The sequence below is a fragment of the Anabas testudineus genome, chromosome 3, assembly GCF_900324465.2.
Source record: "Anabas testudineus chromosome 3, fAnaTes1.2, whole genome shotgun sequence".
Classification (NCBI taxonomy): domain Eukaryota; kingdom Metazoa; phylum Chordata; class Actinopteri; order Anabantiformes; family Anabantidae; genus Anabas; species Anabas testudineus.
This window is the reverse complement of record NC_046612.1, coordinates 24,691,829-24,710,506: the sequence shown is the minus strand read 5'-3', so window position 1 is coordinate 24,710,506 and position 18,678 is coordinate 24,691,829. Positions and strand designations below refer to the sequence as shown.

At 40.9% G+C, this 18,678-nt stretch overlaps 1 long non-coding RNA gene across 1 annotated transcript; it reads left to right on the top strand.

Moving 5' to 3' along the window:
* The first annotated feature begins 312 nt into the window (after nucleotides 1–312).
* On the top strand, nucleotides 313–18,364 carry LOC113174422. Its single transcript, XR_003299905.1, has 3 exons — nucleotides 313–439; nucleotides 622–710; nucleotides 15,911–18,364. It is a non-coding gene; the product is annotated as an uncharacterized LOC113174422 (long non-coding RNA).
* The last annotated feature ends 314 nt before the right edge of the window (nucleotides 18,365–18,678 follow it).

Genomic DNA, 18,678 nt, shown 5'->3' with positions numbered 1-18,678 from the left:
GTGCGCGCGTGCACGTGCGGGCGGGCGTGTGTGTGTGTGCGTGTGTGTGTGTGTGCGAATCGATGAGATACGTGCTTGATTGGGTCTCCCTTGTTGTAATAATGTACATGAGGAGGAGGAGGAGGAGGAGGAGGAAGGAGGGGACGGCTCAGGCTGCTCCCATGCATGCAGGCTGGCTTGAGCGCACGGATAAGCCGAGCTCCCGGCGCCACTGCCAAACACTTTCTTGGCTGCCGATGGTACTTTTCTCCCCTTCTTTTTTTTTTTTTTTTTCTTCTTCTTCTTCTTTACGTGGCCTGATAGGAGCTATTTAAAACAGCCACACGAGTCAGATGTGTCTTCCCAACACTGCGCTGCGCTCTCCTTCCTGCGCCTTAAGTGACTGAAGAGGCGCAAAAACCCCCTCAGTGGAATAAAAGACTTTTTCTTTTCTTCACAGGTAAGTTCCCTCCTAGTTAGTTACTCTGATATTTACTGTAGATGCCGTTCCTCCCCTTTTTTTCTCTTAAGATGAAAAGTTTGTCGTTGTTGTTTTGTTAGTTTTTGTTTTTTTTTGATTCACTTGACTTGGTCAATAACAGATGATGTCCTGTGTTGTTGTTGTTGTTGTTTTTTTTTCAGGCAGTCCTCGGGGTGGAACTCGTGCCTTCGCGGCGGTGAAAACAAAGCATAAAAGGGGTCGCGGAACAACTGGAGAGGGCAGTAAAAAGGTGAGTCGCCAGAGGCGGTCGTTCTCTCTCTCTCTGTCTCTCTCTCCTCCTGTCTCCTTGTGCGCCAGATGTGGCGCGGCCGCGCTGCGTCTCTCACGCTCGTCAAAAGCCGGAGAAACCGCTCTCTTGCTCGGTTCCGCCGACGGAAGCAGGTCTCCTCGTCCCTTTTCTTTTTTTCCCCTGCAGCCAGCGTCGCTCCTTCGGGCGAACCGATGAGTGTGTCAGTCCGTCCTCCGTCTCACCGGGCTCGGTGGGAGGATTGGTTGATTGGTGGTGGTTCTCCGCCGATCGACGATGTTTTCGCCCTAATCTCGCCGCGACTGTGAGCGCCGCTCCACCGCTGCACGCTGTTAGATCCGCCCAAGCATCTGTCCGTCTTTCCATTGGCGCATCCATCAGTGTCACACACACACACACACACACACACACACACACAACTGCCGTGCTCACATTCCTAGCGATAGTACAACACCCCCTCCCACCCCAGGGTGTACACTCAAACACACACACACGCACTTCTTGCGCGCGCTCGCGGCCGATGTAGAGCTCTCCTCTCCATCAGACTGACACAGTCCACTTTCTGAAAAGCCCGTCAACGAGCGCGCTGAGCTTTTTTATTTCTTTTTTGGGCATTTCCTTTCCCAAACGTGGAGTCCGACTGTTTCTTGTCTCTCGTGGCGCCAGCATTTTATTTTATTTCCCCCAAAAAATCTACTAGAAAAACGCTGCATCCAGAGACATGGGGATACTTATTTTACCTTTTTTTCTCAGTCTGAAACTTTACAAAACCTATAATGTAACCACAGAGGGAGTTCCGGTGTTTTAACTCTAAATTTAAAAAAATCTTAAAAGTCATTTCAGTATGATTACGTTCAGGAAAAAACGACTTTAATCTTAACTATAACCGAGGGCAGCCAGGCAAAAACCATGTGTGCGTCTCGATCAGCAGCAATTTTATAGATTATTGTTTTATTATAAGAAAGTTATTTAATAATTGAAATTGGGAGTTTGTGTTGAAACTTGCATTGTATAAAGTATAAATGAAGTTGGGTCCACAAATATTTCATACATGCGAATTAAGACATTGCTCATTAAATATATTTATTTTACTTTTTAAAACGTCCTTAAGATGTTGAATTAAATGGAAATTGCCTCCTCAGACGGTTTCATGTCGGCGCAGCACATCTGGAGAGACATTAGTTGATCTTTTCTGAAAGCGGAACTCTTTCCACTCTCGTGCCTTTCGACCAGTCGTGGCTGAATCAGGCACATTGTATTCGCTATTAGGGATATAGACATACAGCAGGCACGACTTTATAGGGATACGTCTGGGGGAGAGGGGAAGGAGGGGGTGGTGGTGGGGGGGATTTGATTTATACAGTTGCCAAACACATGAATGCGAAACTCATGGGTATTAACACAAAATAATTCTTTCTGCCCTTTAAAGTCGTGTAATCCGACACAACATGTTCGACGGGTTTCATTTTGATGTGCACTGTGGGTTTTAAGTCGTGAAGATTCGGATTTACAATAGGTACTGGTTCATGCCGGTCTGCTGGTGAACTGGGTTAAGATAGGGAAAAGCGCACAGTGTCTTTAGACTGTGACAGATGTGTGTTGAGAGACTTCCAATGCGCATTTTTACGCGTGAGCCTGATGGTCAATAAAACATTTACAGTGCAAAGTGAAATAACACCACTAAAGTAACAACAACACAAATATGATTCCTTAAAAAACTAAACAAAAACATGCTGTGTGGATATCAGATCATATGACTCAACCACCAAACAGTTCAGTTACTCCCAAGACTTTGTTTTCATGTAAGGTTTTGATTTCGCCATGTGCACATGGAGACATATTTAGCTTGTTCCTTTTCAATATCTTCTGTGTTTTAACGAAATAGAACAGATGATGGAAATGTTCGTGTTCACTTTGAGAATGACTCTGTTTAAAATAACGTCAGGTTTTTAAAATTGTTTATCGACTCAATGACGTGTACTTGTCTGTCTGTCTGTGTGTGTGTGTGTGTGTGAGAGAGAGAGAGAGAGAGAGAGAGACAGTGTCACGCTGATTATTCAAAGTACACAGTATTTAAACGTTGAAATAAAACTTTCCAGAACACTTTAAAATGTTGCTCTGTGTTTACAACACCCAGAAAACACCAAGCTGTGTTACAAAAAACGTATTCAACACGCTTTTTGAAAGGTACAACTGTGCGTCATTTAGTGTAAGAACTGCTAATGTGACCAACGTATCCATCTGGAATCTAAGTTATCCAGTCTAATTCAGGGTCCGTTTATGCAGTTTACTGTAAATGTGATAACCCCACTGAATTATTATGCATGATTAGTTTAAGTTGTCTGACTTTAGTTTCAACTCACAACTTTATATTATTGAACTTTATTTTATTTCTTAGTTTTTTTGCGCACGACGCACAAGTTGTTTCCTGTTTTTTTTTTCTTAAACGGTAATTGCCAGTTTTAAATTAAAACAATTAAAGGAAAATACCAGATCAAATCGCCCTAATTTTAGAATTGAATGGGCCGCACAAGAAAACAGCAACACTACAAAATAAATAACATATATATACATATCTTCAGAGAGTCAACAGTGGGCACATGGGGTAAATATTACAGTGGATGGCTGATCTCATTTAACTCTCCAGTCTTTGATCGCTCACAACTGATTGGAGCCACGCTGGTGATGAGAACTGATTTAGTTGTTCCCTCTAAAAAACAATATGCATCATATAGAGGAAGAAATCTGCGGTGACATATTAGAATTTGCTGGATTTATAGGATGGTGGACTCTGTAAAGGAACCCTCACACACAGACATATTACGACGGCCGACGTGGATGACTTCTGTTTGAGCTTCTGGGCTGAAGGAAAATGAGCTACACACACAAGTGATGAAGACTATGAACAAAAAAAAAAAAAAACACTTCCAGCAGCAATTAAACAGAACTTATAATGTCCTCACGCACACAACGCACGCACCTGCTGGTCAAGACGCACACAGGCTCCTGTGTGCGTGTGACATCTGTTTTACGCATATAGGCCAGTAATTTATATCGGTGTTCCCTTAGTATTGAGGCTGGTGTGTGTGTGTGTGTTTGTGTCTGCGTGTGGTAAAAGCAAGCCTGTGGCGAGGGAACCGGGGGGACCTCGCCTCTGCTTTGTGCCGCTTCTGTCTTTACGCACAAGTCGGAGCTCACACAGCCTCTCTCCGCGGACGGCGTGGCAAGGCGACTCACCCACGCAGGGGGTGAGTCCACATTCGATGCTGTAGTTTTGTGGTACTGTTATTTAGGAGTGAGGAGCCAAGATGAAGTCGAAATTGGCCGAAGTTTTTGTGCACAGACGCGAGCGCATACACGTGAATATGCAGCACTTTATAAGAAGGAGTTTTGGTTGCAAAAACATACATTTCCTCAAAATTAAATATCATTTAAGCTTCCATCACACATTTTCGTCTCAGAAATATGATCAATAAATGCAAGTTTGGAAGTTCCACCACCGCAGTGTAGCTGCGTGGACTTCACAGTCCACAATAGGCCTTACTTATTTCCGATAGGTGCGTTCGGTTCAGTAGAAACACGGGGAGGTTTAGAGCACAACTAATGTGATTTATCTCTGAGCCCCACCACTCCACGACATGCGCGATGTACGCCCACCCCCCCCACCCCTTCTCTTTTTTCTTGTGCTTCTTCTGCAACAATCACTTTGGTGTGGAGAGGCGGCGTGGCGCACCGGCTTCACGGCACACTGGTTTCTAGTAGAGTGGATAAAGAGCCAAGGGGGAGGAGGGACGCACAGACAGAGCAGCCTTTTGGGGGGGGGGGAGTTTTTATAAAAAAGAAAATAATAGTATCATATACTGCATGCCCCCTAATTGGTAATCTCTGGCACAGCCCCGAGCTCCTTTTCATCTCAGCATGACCGCACGTTTCAGGACAAAAAGTGGGACAGTGACTGATAAATACAAGAAAGTTTATAAAACGAGGCACCTGGTTAGAGTGCGTGGACAACTTCAACACAAACATGCTTAAGTAATATATACATATATATAATAACTAATAAGTGTAAAACATCATAGCACCAGTTGACACTCCCTTAGTATTTTTGGTTAAACAAAGGCCATATCTGTCCTGTCTTGTCTGATTTTGTAAGTTTTGTTCCTCCCTGAAATCTGATTTTTGTCGCCCTGTTTTTTGATTTTCTTCTCCTTAGCCTCAGGCCGTGCCTGTGGCTCCTAGCCAAACCCTCCCACCTTGCTCACCACAATTAGAGACAGACTGTTTTATTCTGTAGCGTTAAGGTTTTGTCGATATCTGAATGACCTCCAAAACCCATCTTCCCTAACACAGACCGCTGCTGGTGGTATTCCCTTCAAAAAATAATTTGCATAGAGAGAGAGAGAGAGAGAGAGAGAGAAAAGGAGGCCAGGGTTAGATTCTCCTCAAATAACTTTAGAAGTTACAAACTCCCAACAACAACTAGACAAGGCATTGACAAGAGAAGCTGAAAAAGACAGAGTGGATGCTCCCTCTCTTTCTTTCTCTGCCTCCCTTCCTCCCTCACTCCCCAGTGTCCTCCCTCCCTCCTGCCTTGTTGGGTGTGCTGCGGAGCTAGCAGGGTTGAGAGGGCAAGTGCTGACCAGCCCTCTTTCTTTCTCTGTCTGCTGTTACTAGGTCACCACACACACACACACACACACACACACACACACACACACACACGCATGCACACACACCTCTCTTTGCGGTCAGTGTTGCCACTAGGGAGAAGGGTAATTTAAGCCCTCCTTGATGTAGCCTATTCATCACTGTCCCGTGGTCCGCACTTCAAAATTAAAGTCTGATCTACAAAGTTAGAGTGAAATGACATAAAAATTGGCAGAGGTCACACAGGGCCGGGTCAGTGGAAACACAAAGCTGCGGCTCTCTGGGCTGATTAGAAGTGCTGCTTTTATGAATTTTCTTTGTATTTTGATTTTGCAGTGTTAGAGGGAGAATTAGCAGAATTACTTGCTGGAGAGCCTGATAGGTCAGTGCCAGTCAAGCTGCAGGGAGGCGTTCTAACCTGTGCAAATGCAAGTAAAACAAAAAGTAGAAGAAGTCAGCAATTCTGTAGTTTATGTGATATTATAAGTTGCCGTATCTATTTTGTTAAAATGTGATTTAAAAAACACAAAAATGAAGACTCAACACCTTAAGGTAGGAATGAACAAACTCCATCGTGAGAAGAAATGACAAAGAATTGTCGTGATTGGTCTCAGTTATAGTCAAAGTAATAAAATCAAAACAACCAGCCGTATGCTCGTGTTATTGTCTTAATTTCATTAAAATCCTCCAAACAACATTACTAAGTAAAATGTCAGCAGCAAGGAAGGTTTAAGATATGTGGAAGTTAATTCTTGGTTTTCTTGAAAACGGCTTGAACTGCTCGTTGTGTGGGATCCAACAGCCTCCACTGCTGTAGAAGATTTTCAAAATAAACCAGTGTTTCTGCTTTCTCATGTTGTTAAAGCCCACTAGGAAGAACACAGACGCTGAACCCTTTCTGTTGTCATGTTACATGACTTCTAAATGCATTATTTGGAAATTGCGAAGCAGTAGAGCTGCATGAAAAATAACAGCCAGTTACAAATGTAGAATAAACATTGATTGAACAAAACATTAGTAACTAAGTAGGTTTTACAGTTTGGTGTCAGAGAACAAACAGGATGTGCCATTTCCCTCTCACAGCTCTTCTGACATGTGTCATGATTTTTGGAACAGTTTGAACTTTGTGGCTCCTATAGGACCCACAACAAAACTACAGATTCATTGAAATGTGTAGGGGAGTCACCTTTAGAACATCCTGCGTCTGGATTGTTGGATTTGAAGGTAGAAGGTGTAGGAGATGGGAGTAAAATAGACTGCAGCAGTGCATGCGAGAAATAGGTTTTTATTAAAATAAACACTGTAAAACAACAGAAAACAGACAGAACAGATGGATTTTGATATTTAAATAGTCCAAAATGTTTTTAGTTTTACGAGAAGTCATAAACTGTAACGTAAATTCACAGACTCGGGATATTTTTAGAAGGACTAGGTATTTCGGAGGAAATGTTTGTGTCTAATGTCTGATGCATGTTACACTGTTTATCAGCATGCAGTGTGATGGCGCACTGCTGAGTGAGTCACTGCTTCCTTCTTACTGCGTACGTGTGTGTGTGTTTTGTGTGCATGTGTGTGCGGAAACCACGCTGACAGCTGCAGCTCATTACAGGCACTATTACTGATGGGGACTGCTGGGGGAAATTCCTTCTTCCACAGAGCAAACCACCCTGTTTACCACACACACACACACACACACACACACACACACACACACACACACACACACACACAGGCCTCGCTGATTCATAAACTGGAGTTGCAACATCTGTAAGTGAAACAACAACAACAACAAAAAAAAAGAAATATAAACATTTACTAAACATTTAATCTTCGGTGAAAAATGAAGTAAAAGGAAGCTACCTTCTATAAAAGGTGAGGAAATACATTACATCCTTCCAGCTGCTGGAGAATAAAAGACATACCTCACCTGTGCGTAAAGAATAGCCCTCTGCATGTAGTATTCAGTATGAGCACGTAAACACACACTCACGCAGCCACAGGGTAAGAAAACTTAAGAGGAGATGAGATCACCGCTACACTCTAAGCCTTGCTATACTGGCAAACTGCAATGTCTCTCTCTGTCTCTCTCTGTCTCTCTCACACACACACACACTCAGCCGCAGAGTATACAGTGTCCAGTGACGTTAATGAGAGGGCTGAAAGCCAGACACACATGTGCTAGAGTCATTAGGGAAGACTTCATAGCTACACTTCAGGCCACTACACTCCATTACTGTACTTCATTGGTTACACTGCTCGAAAACAGTGGTTTCTCAAAGTCAGGTTCAGGGACCACCAGGGCTTCGTTGAGCCCTGGGGAGTTCCTCTTTAAATAAAACAAAAAGACCAGTTACCTGTTTTTCTTTATCTTATTTATTTGAAGCACTGTGCGGCAAAAACACAGCCGTTTCTTTTTTTTTTTTTCTAACCTTTTGTAGGCTCTGATTTTGTGGCTCCACAAAGAGACATTGTGAAATTTCTTTACACATTCAAAGTGTATAGACAAGACACGATCATAGTTCAGCCCATTTTTTATCAATTACTTAGTATGTTATTATTTGTGGTGCCGTAGCAGTGGTTGTAATAGCAGCGACACTAGCATTCACTGTAAATACTAGTACTAGGGGGAGTGATGGCCTAATGGTTTGAAAAACATCTGACCAGTACCTAGTTCAGTCTTTCCAGTCTGGCAGCATAAATCTGTAAAAGTGAAAAAGCAAGAGCTTGCCCCTCCTTCATCAATATCACTTTAGTGCCCTTGAGCTTGGTGCTTACTGCTCCAGTGGATCTGCCCTTTGGCTACAGGTTAAACTGTAGTTGTACTGGGCACCATCAAGATGTGTGACCAGGGTGTTCCTGCAAAAGAGAGGAGATCCTGGGAAATTGCCATAAATAAATAAAGGTTAAATATTTGGAAACTAGATTAGACATCTGGGCTACGCAGATCTGCAACAATTTTAAAAAGGAATTAAAATGATATTTCCACAGAAGTCAGAGCTGTTAGAGTTAAATGTATTGCCAACATGGATTGACACTCAGGCCCCATATGAGAAAGTGATGCGCTGTTCCCAGTATCAATAGTTTTTCCTAACTTAATCTTGGTTCGTGATGTTACAGTTATGTAAAAAAAAATATTTTAGACTAATAATGACATCAAATGTATGTGCTATTTGATTTCATTTTGAAAACCAATTTTACAGTTTTACATTGTGGAAGTAAATGAGCAAATCGTCAGCGTAAAGACAAAACCTGGAGTAGTTTTGTTCTGTGTAAGTGCAGAAACAAATCTGTCTAAGAAGATTTCTTATCATTAAAAAAACTAAAGAGACAGAGAGATTGTCCACTATACACTGTGATGTATTTGTTGTATTAATAAGCCTCTTAAATTGGAACAGGCTGCTTTCATTAATTATGCTCAACATGGAAATGTTACGGCCTCTCCCAACCATCCCTTCTTCCCTTCAGACACACCAATCACTTCCAGGAAGGTAGAAAGACAGTACAAGGACAGAAAGAGAGAAGGCATCATTACAGGCAAGTAAAAAGAGAAAATCAGATGGTGCAAAAGGGAATTCAGGAGAGGAATGAAGCTGAGTTAAAAAATGAAACAAAGTACGTAAGACAAGGGCGAAGAAAGAGTGATGTAGTCATACTGACATTTCTTAAAACATATTTACCTAAAGGCTAAATTATTGGAAATAGAACAGTTTCTCCTGGCCACAAATATTAGTGACATTAGTTAACCAGTGCTTAATTTATTTGTTGTATTTATTTTTATTTTTACTTCTATTGCTAAACCATTAATTCTACTTCAGACATGTGTGCATGAATTTAACCTTTTATTATATTCTTAACAAACAAAAAAAAAAAACATTCAATTTTAATTATTCCCTTATTTTCCAGTCTCCCCAATATTCTCCAATCTTATTGGCTCAACTAAAATAGTTAAAATGAGTTTGTTTTCCAACACTGATACCATTTCACCCCAATATAAGATGGTTTATTAAGTACGCAGGGCACTTTATTGGGCTTCTGACAAATTGTAAATTACAGTCACTCAGGCCTGTGAGGAGAAAAAACAAACCAGTGGTAATGATGCTAATGAGTCATATAATGACTCTACTGTATATTAAAAACATAGAATAATAAATTAAGTCTTACAAGCAGGTAGATATGCCAAAATCTTTTATGGAACACAATTAGTTGTTTTTTTAAGCATACTTTGTTAAACATATGCATATTTCAGTCATAATATTTTTGCATATTGCATGTGAAATGCATGTGTTCTCTTTCTGTGCGTGTGTGTGAGAGTGTGTGAATCATTGAGAGGTGGTGTTGTAAAATCAGTGAATTAATACCAGATTCATTTGGTAACAAACCCTTTTGGGTTTTCATACACTGGGTGTTGCACATTTTTCTTTTCTATCTAAACTGTGACTGCAGACACATCTCTGTCCACATGATGAGGATATTTTGACAATAACATCTATCTATCTATCTATCTATCTATCTATCTATCTAAATACCTTTATTCTCAACATGAAAATTGTTGCTACGTTTTGTTTCGTTTTGTTTTTTCAAAATATCCAGTTTTGCAATAAAGCATTCAGTTGGTCTGACCAGAGTGCTCACCACATTTGGTGAACGTTATGGAAAGTTCTGGTTTGGCTTAACAGAGAAAAAACGTCACTTCACACTCGACATGTTTATTAACGTGCCTTTGCGGCATAAACCCAAGCACACACGGAACTGAGGTCTGTGGTGTTACAATCATCAAGACTGTACATTGGACTTCTGACTCTAGGTACATTAATAAATGTTGCACTTTGTATTTTATCAGAACATAATTCATCTGTCACATTACGTTCCTTACAAAAACTGCATAATCTCGATGAGATTTTACTAAATTTATTGAGATCATTGTGAGGATGCTACAGTATGTGTATTATTTCTTCTCAAAATAAAGCTTGCCATCTCAAATAAATGTTGTCCTGCAACAATAACAGGCTCTCAAAGTTGCCTTAACTACCAACCAAGCCTCAGGAGTGATTCTCATCCAGCTCTGCAGGCAATGACATTTATAAGCTAACACGTTAACAAGTACTGAATCTGTCTGGCTTGCCTGAAGTGCTCTCCAGACTCTAAGACCTGAGGCCTCTCTTTAAAGGAAAACTCATTGTCATTGCACAGGAAAACTGTGAGAGCGCACGACTACAGGAAGCACAGTAGGTCAAAGTTTAACTAGTACGGCTGTGAGCTGCGGTGGTTGTTTACTGCTGGCAGTTTGGGTCATAGCCGTTCGCCTTTGTTCTTCAGAATACGTATGGTTATGGTGAGGTTTTCAGCCTTTCAGCACAGTGATGTTATAACCAATAGAACGAGTGTTGTAGGTGATATATATAAAATGTATGTTGTAATAATTTGTGTCTTTCCTTTTACATCCAACCCACCTGAAGTCTGACTTGTACTGCTAAAGTTGCCCTTAATGTTCACATATAATACTTGTTACCTTGTCAGTAGAGAGAAAAATACTTGGCTTCTTACTATCTATTCTTACCACTTTTCTCACTGGCCACTTGCATTAAAGTGCACGGATACGTGGCAGAGTCCATGGGAATCTGTCTTTACACAACAGTTGCAGCAGATCTCTATACTTGTAATGTCCCAATGTGCTAGTCAAACTGGATTTCTTTTTGAGAGGTTCTGATGGATCAGTACAGTAAAAACTCCATATTAGCTCTTCTAGCATCCTACTGTTGCTAGAAGATATTTCAATATGATAGTACTAGGTTACAGAAACACTCAGGAGTCAAATGCTGTATATTTCAGGATGTATAGCACATGCGTGGGAGCCACTCCACGCTGAGAGCTTCACTGGATACAAATCACGGACCGATACTCTTGTCATGTCAGCCCAAAGCCACTTCAGCTGCGCCCGGTGTTTATCTTACTGTGACATTCTCCCTGCTGTTATGCCGAAGCCTCCCTCCTCCACGCACATCCACTGCCGCCCTGTAAAAGATACCTGCTAAATGGAAAGAGAGACGGATGAATTTAATGGCGATAGAGAGACGCACTGAAAAGAAAAAAAAAAAGCGGCGGAAGAGAGAGAGAGAGGATGAGCACACATTTGTCCTCTCTGACAACGCTGACGCTGTCTCACTTATGAGAGACCCTGATGTGACACAAGAGATGTTTGATACTGCGTACACGAGTTAACCTGTTCCAGTGTAAGAAAACGAGCTGAGTGTGTACAGTACGAGTGTGCAATGTGGTAAGGTTTAGGTTAGAGCTTATCATATGATGTAGATTAACTATTCATAGAGAAAAGCTTTGACTATATGATAAGATCATGAGAGAAATATCTGTCAGTTAAAATGGGCTGTAGTATTTCATGTACTTGTACTGCATGTGTGTCTCTGTGTGAGCATAAACTCACACTGTCCTCACGTCGAGCCGACATCCATAAGCCATATGCACAACATCCCCACCTCTGCATGCGCAGCAGATATGATACTGTGCTAAATGCAGGCGCCCTGTGGTGCACTGGCCACGGCTTCTCCCTTGCAAACTGGCGTTCAGGGTGCCCTTAGGCCCACGCAAAGATGCTAGCTGACTTGACATGTGAAGTCGGCACCACGTCTGCTCCACGCCTGTCTGAATTGGCGCTTCGCTGCTGGACTAAAACGGCTGACAATCTGCCCTACCTCGGGGGACGTGTGAGGAGAGGTCAGTATTGCTCAAATGATTTTCCACTTCTTCAGAGAGGGAAGAGCTGAAGCTTTAGGATATTTAGTGACACGGAGGATTTTCTTCATGTGTCCCCTACATCTCAAACACTGAAATGTGGCTTTTCATCTGCGGCCATGATGACTGATGGTTGAGGAAATAAGAAGCAGCGTCCGCGACGTTGAACAGATGCTGACCAGCAGATCACCATGAACAGTCCTCTGAAGTTCTCAGACTCTCACAGAGATCTAGTGTATGTTATGTAAAGAGTCTCAACGTGTGTGTGTGTGTGTGGGGGGGGGGGGGGGGTAGTCCGGAGCAGTTTGTACAGGCTTTCCCTCTGAAGTGTCAACCTCCCAGAGAGAGGATCAAGTGCTAAGCTGGGGACTCAGGAGCTCATTGCCTGGTGTGTGTGTGTGTGTGTGTGTGTGTGTGTGTGTGTGTGTGTGTGTGTGTGTGTGTGTGTGTGTCCAGCAGGACACACATTTGTGGTTTTGGGGATTGAGGAAGTGATATATCCTTTTATCTGTTACTGAGGATGACCACAAGCCTGACCGGAGTTGGCCACGCAAGTCTAAATCCCCACGCCTAAAGGACAGATCAGTGTGTGTGTGTGTGTGTGTGTGGTGTGTGTCAATGTACAAAGGTGCATCAGAGAGCAAGGCCTCCTGAGGGGGGAAGCACAGAGTTGAAAGGTCAAACACACATATGGGGGGTCAGTGAGCAGCCTGGCAAGCGGAACAGAAACCTTATGCACACAGAAACACATAGGTCTGTTAGATGTGTGGTGTGTGTGTGTGTGTGTGTGTGTGTGTGCATGAGACAAATGAAAAGAGATTCATAATGTTTGCATAGGACATTTGTTTTTTATTATTTGTTATTAAGATATCATCATTGTGTTTATTTGTAATGCAATTTTAAAATATATTTTTACCCACACACTTAACCCTACTTTTATAAAAATATATATATTTCTCTTTTCATAATTAATGGTTATAAGTAAATTATAGTGTTGTCATTAATATACAACTCCAAAAACAAGGCTTCAAATATTAAAAGATTAGAAGACTTTAAATGTGACATATTTTACTTTTTTTCCACAAAGTTCCCTCAGGCGACATGTCTGTCACATGCTTGTAACTGAAGCAGCACATCACCTTTCTAAACCTGTCTGTGGCAGCAATGATCAGAATGACCTGTTGCTTTAAATGCTAATGAGCATTTAAACCTCTGTTTCTCTGGGAAAAAAATTTGGCTGCCTGTAAAAAATGCAAAAGCGCAGCAGTATATGTTTCAACACTGAGTCCAACCCTTGATTAACTTTATCTGTGTTTATTTACAACACTTTTCAAACAGAGAGAAGAGATGCATAAATGGGTTTTATACTAAACTAAATCAGCACAATAAAAGAACCAAACCCTTTACGCCGCTAAGCTTAGATTTATTTTAATCTCAAACCTAGCTGTCATTAAATATTTGCATTATTATTATCATTGTTATTACCAGTTGTTTTTCAAAATGACAGGTAATACAGATGTAACTATCTGTAAACATATCCTACACAAGAGCAATCATCTTTGCTTTAGCAAGAAAACAGTAGTGCTGAGCTTTGTGCAAGTTTGATTTTCTGTAACATTAGCTATCAATCAAAGCTTTTACGTACTGTTTATCAGATGAGATGTGGATATGGATCTGAATCTAATTAGCAACCCCATAAAATTATGCATGCTTATCATGCTCACCCATTAATAAATGCAGTGGCAGGAAAAAGTATTTGAACCTTTTGGATTTTCATGGTTTTCTGCATTCATCTGTCATAAAACATGATCTGATCTTCATCTAAGTCAAGAGTATTATTTAGTATTTATATATATTTTTTTTTGAGAACAACCAAAAAAACCTCATAGTGCTAGTGGGAAAAGTATGTGAACCCTTGGTTAAGGGTTCTCATACTAAGGATTAATAACTGGTTGACTCTTCCTGTAGCTTTAGATCAGACCTGCACAACGTTCAGGAGGAATTTTAACTTCCTGACAAAACTGCTTTAGCTCTGTCGTATTCTTTGGACGTCTTATCCATGAGATGTGGCTCTTCTAGAAAGTTTCAGCTGATGTACAGACATTCTCACATTATGCTGAAGAATTTTTTTGATACACTTGGGAATTTATCTTCCCCTCTATCTCTGTGAGCTGGCCAGGTCCTGATGCAGCAAAGCAGACCCAAATCATATTGTTTCCTCCACCGCAAATATTTTGCCAATATTGCTGTGTAACGTCAATGGGCTCTTTGGCAAACTTCAGGCATGCAGCAATGTTCTTTTTAGTAAGCAGCAGCTTCCTTTGTGGTGTCCTGCAATAGATTCCCTGCTTGTTCAATGTTTTACGTGCTGTAGACTCATGAACTGATGTTAGCCAGTTCCAATTATGCCTTTAAATCTTTGGTTGTCACTCTGGATTGTTTCTTTATCTCACGGATGAGTGTTTGTAGTGCTCTTGGAGTCATTTTGACTGGCCACCCACTTCTTGGTAGAGTAGCCACAGTCCCAAAGTCTTTGTCATCACTTTGTAACCCTTTCCAGCTTTATGTAAATCAACAATTCTTGTTCATAAATTCCTATGAAAGTTCATTTTTGCTAGGTATAACTCACATGAGCGCATTCTTCTTGTGCAGAGCAAACTCAAAAAATCGGAGTGGATTTTGTCAGTTAAAGTAGCTCCACACACCCTCAAAACAAGTTTCTTCCTGGTAACACCTGATTCAAATTAGCTTTTTCAAAGTCATTATAACATACTTGTTCCACTAGTTCTACAACGTTTTTATGGTTGTGCTCAATAAAGACATGAAAGTTCAGATTTTTTTTTTTTTTTTGGTAGTATTATTATTAGTAGTAGTAGTATTATTTTGGGGACATTATATTTGTTAATACTTGATTTGATGAATATTTAATGCAGAAAATTACGAAATTCCAAATAGTTCAAATACTTTTTTTTAGGTATGACCCCTTAATACAAAAAACAATGGGATACAAACTTTCTTCTTCTGTCATCTTCGGATGACAATGGTATAAAACACAAATGCCACAAATATGGTGCTCATAACACCAGTACATAGAGATAGAGCGATCAGTAACTGAAAGACACAAACATAAAGGTAGCCTCCGACATAATGGGTTAATCATCATGTTTGAAAATGACCTGGTTATTTGGAGCTGTGTTTAACTCTGTGTTTGTGCAGAAAAGTACAGTGAACAGCAAAATGCATTTCACACCATTTACACTACTAAAATCAGTTACGCAAACAGGTAATGTGTTAATACCTTTGTCCAAGTGGACACCATGGTTACACATTTTCTCCATCAAACCCCCCGCTGTCTTCTTCTTTTCTCTATTTTTAACATAAAGAGCGCTCACCCCGTCAACCCACACTGCAGCGACAGAAGCACGATTTTCATTTACACTTGGGATGCTGAGATCGTCCGTGTGGGAAAATCTGGATGTACTGTTGATGTGATTTTACCGCTCCGAACGTATTAACCCGCGGTTTATGGTGTTGTAGCAGGAGGCAGCGCATGTCAAGCTGGGTAGGCGGGGGGCAGGTGGTTTGAGGGAGGGGGGGGGGGCGTACCTGTCACTGCACGGAGAAATGTGTTAAAAGCCAAAACGTGTTTGTCGTCATGTTTTCACAGCTACAATCTAAACTACAAGATTCAATGTTAAGGTGAGGACATAAAGGCGGCTCATCCTGGTACTGCATGGTCACAATCTCGTCTCTTTGTTTTGTTTTTTTTTTCTTTCTTTCTTTGACAGGTTCCTGAAGAGATTGGGAAGACCATTCGTTGTGATCCGGTGCTTTTGAACTCAACCGAAGCCAACAGTATACCTGGGTATGAGAGACACAGTCATCTGTTTAAAGGAGCCACCACATCATTCTTTGCTAAGTAGAAGCACTCATCTGTCCTTCCTCATTCTCGCATCTGTTCATGTCGTTCCTCTCTACTTGACTTTCACGCCAGTTGTCGGTTAGGCTCTCTCTCTCTCTCCCTCTCTCACACACACACACACACACACATCACCTGTCTGTCCATCAGTTTGACAGACACTCAAATGTACGCCTCCACATTTATGCACAGACCAGCTCCTTTACACCACATTTCAGATGTCCCAAGGTTCACTCACACACACACACACACATGCTCTCTCTGGTACATTTAGACACACAGACACACACACACACAGACATAACACATCAGTTATATCTTTTAGGCTGAAGATGAGAGGGGTTCGTTGGCAGCAGGAGGGCTTGACAGGAGAAGAAAGGAAGTACACAGGAAGTACATTAGTTATTACTCCCATGTCTCCTCCACCTTTTCACTTCTTATCACCACCCAACGTCTCAGACCCCGGCCGGGCTGCTTCTCCTTCTCGACCCACCCCTTTTTTCCTTTTCTCTTTCTGTGTCGCTCTTTCTCGCACACACGCCTCTAAAAATGACTTCCGTGCTCCACTTTAGTGTCGGGCCCTGGGATCTAGATGACACTTGACAAGCCGCAGAAGCCGCAAGACAACTGGATGAAATATTTAAATGAAAGACGGCAGGGGTAGGAGAGGTGAAGAGAGGGGAAGGGAGAAAAGAAGGAGAAGGAAAAAAGGGAATACAGGGCAGAGGACAAGGGGAGGAGAGAGTGACTATCCTCAGATGGGGAGCAGAATGTGAAGGATTTCTTTTCTTGGCAAAAGAGAGGACCATGTGACAGAAAGTGCGGATGAATTGGCTTTCATCTATGAAATAGCCTGAAGAGATATATAACAGTATGGTATGAGATCACATCGCTTTATCTTGGAATCATCACCAAGTCCCAGTATGAGTCTTCACACTTTGGGTGGTGTGCCAGCTCAGCTCCTTAGAGGAGCCTAATAAATGTACATCACAGGCAAAAACATGCAACTTTGTTATAGTGATTTTGTTGCTTTAATCAGGTTAATTAGGTCCTATCTGATTTTTTTTTCAACATTCCTGCTGATGTTTACTGTAGCAAGTTTTTTACTATATTTATATTATTAGCTGCACATTGAAAATTACTAGCACTAAATTTGTTCAGTTGCACAAAGTATAGCTGAGGCTGATGGGAACGTTGTAGGTTTTGCAGGCAATTAGTCATAAACTGCAAGTCACTGACTATGTGCATCTTGATACTGATAATGTTCCCAGACATTATTTTTCTGCCAAAATATTCAATCAGACAGTTATTTTTAGACTCTCACAGCATTTGACTAAGGTCTGGGAAAGATTGTGCTTTGGCTAAGTAGAAGAAAAATTAACATTAAGTTCAGACACGACATATTTATTTACCTTTAAACAAAACTTTTCTTGCCTGGCCGTAAAGGAGGATTTCGATGACTTTCAAGTGACTTCCTATAGTTCTAGTTTCTGGAGTATGTGAATGGTAAGAACCTGCTTTTCAGTTTAGAAGATGTCACTTTATTGATGGTACTACCTGGTAGTATTGGTTGACCTGCTCATTCAGAAGAGGTTTTCAGCTACAAACAGAGAGTTATTAGATATTATTCAAGTACACATTTAAACACTTTTTAAAATAGAGCCATGTAAGCAAGTTGAAAACTAGTTGATCTTTATTTACTGAGGGCCTGTTGGAGTCTTGGGTCTGACCATTTAGCCTAACCACCACATAAATTTAAGGCTTCATTCATTCAAAAACTCTTACTCCTACAAAACATGATCGTGGTTACACTTAAGTTGCACAGAAATGTCATTTTTGGAGACAGGGTTGAATAACTAGACCTGATGATGGCGTGTAATGAAAATCAGTCAATCACCAAAGTTACTGCAGTTCATCCTGAAAGAAAGATGAATGTCTCAAATGTTCTGACAATCCAGTATTGATCCAGCATTTGCCCTTTCTTTGTTGATATATTTCAACCACAAACTTCACAGCAGCACTAAAACAAACGTTAGGGTATCATTAGGGTGGATTGTTTCTTCTAGTGCATGTTGAAATATTGGTTTTGAAGAAATACCATGAAAATAAACTTTACAATTAAATAGTTAATAATAAATATTTCACTTAAAGCCAAAATGCACTTACTTATTGAGATATTTCAATGTTGACCAAAAGCATGGATCAGTATTTACAGATGCATTCCTGGGCAATTCTAACAAGCCATTAATATTTTATTATTTGACACGTTGTTAATGACATTGATAACGTTAGTGGAGCCAAATCTTTTTTTTTCTATCTATAGGCCAAGTTTCATGACGTGGAAATGTGAGAGGACGTTTTATAAATAGTCGCTAGTGATGTGATTCAAATTTCACCTAGCTCCCAATGGAGTTGGTGATTGTGCAGACACAAAATGACGACAGTGCCAACATTTACACCCACCACTACGACTGGAAGCTTTAGTTTAAGGAGAAAAAAAATGCTGCAAGGTATTTTGTGCAGTGTAGAAGAAGAAGTGAATATTCACTTATGTTTAAAGTCTTATGCAAGACAAAAAAACTCAAAGAAAGCAAATTCTGCATTTATGTTTGTGTTATTTACTTTTTTGTGATTATC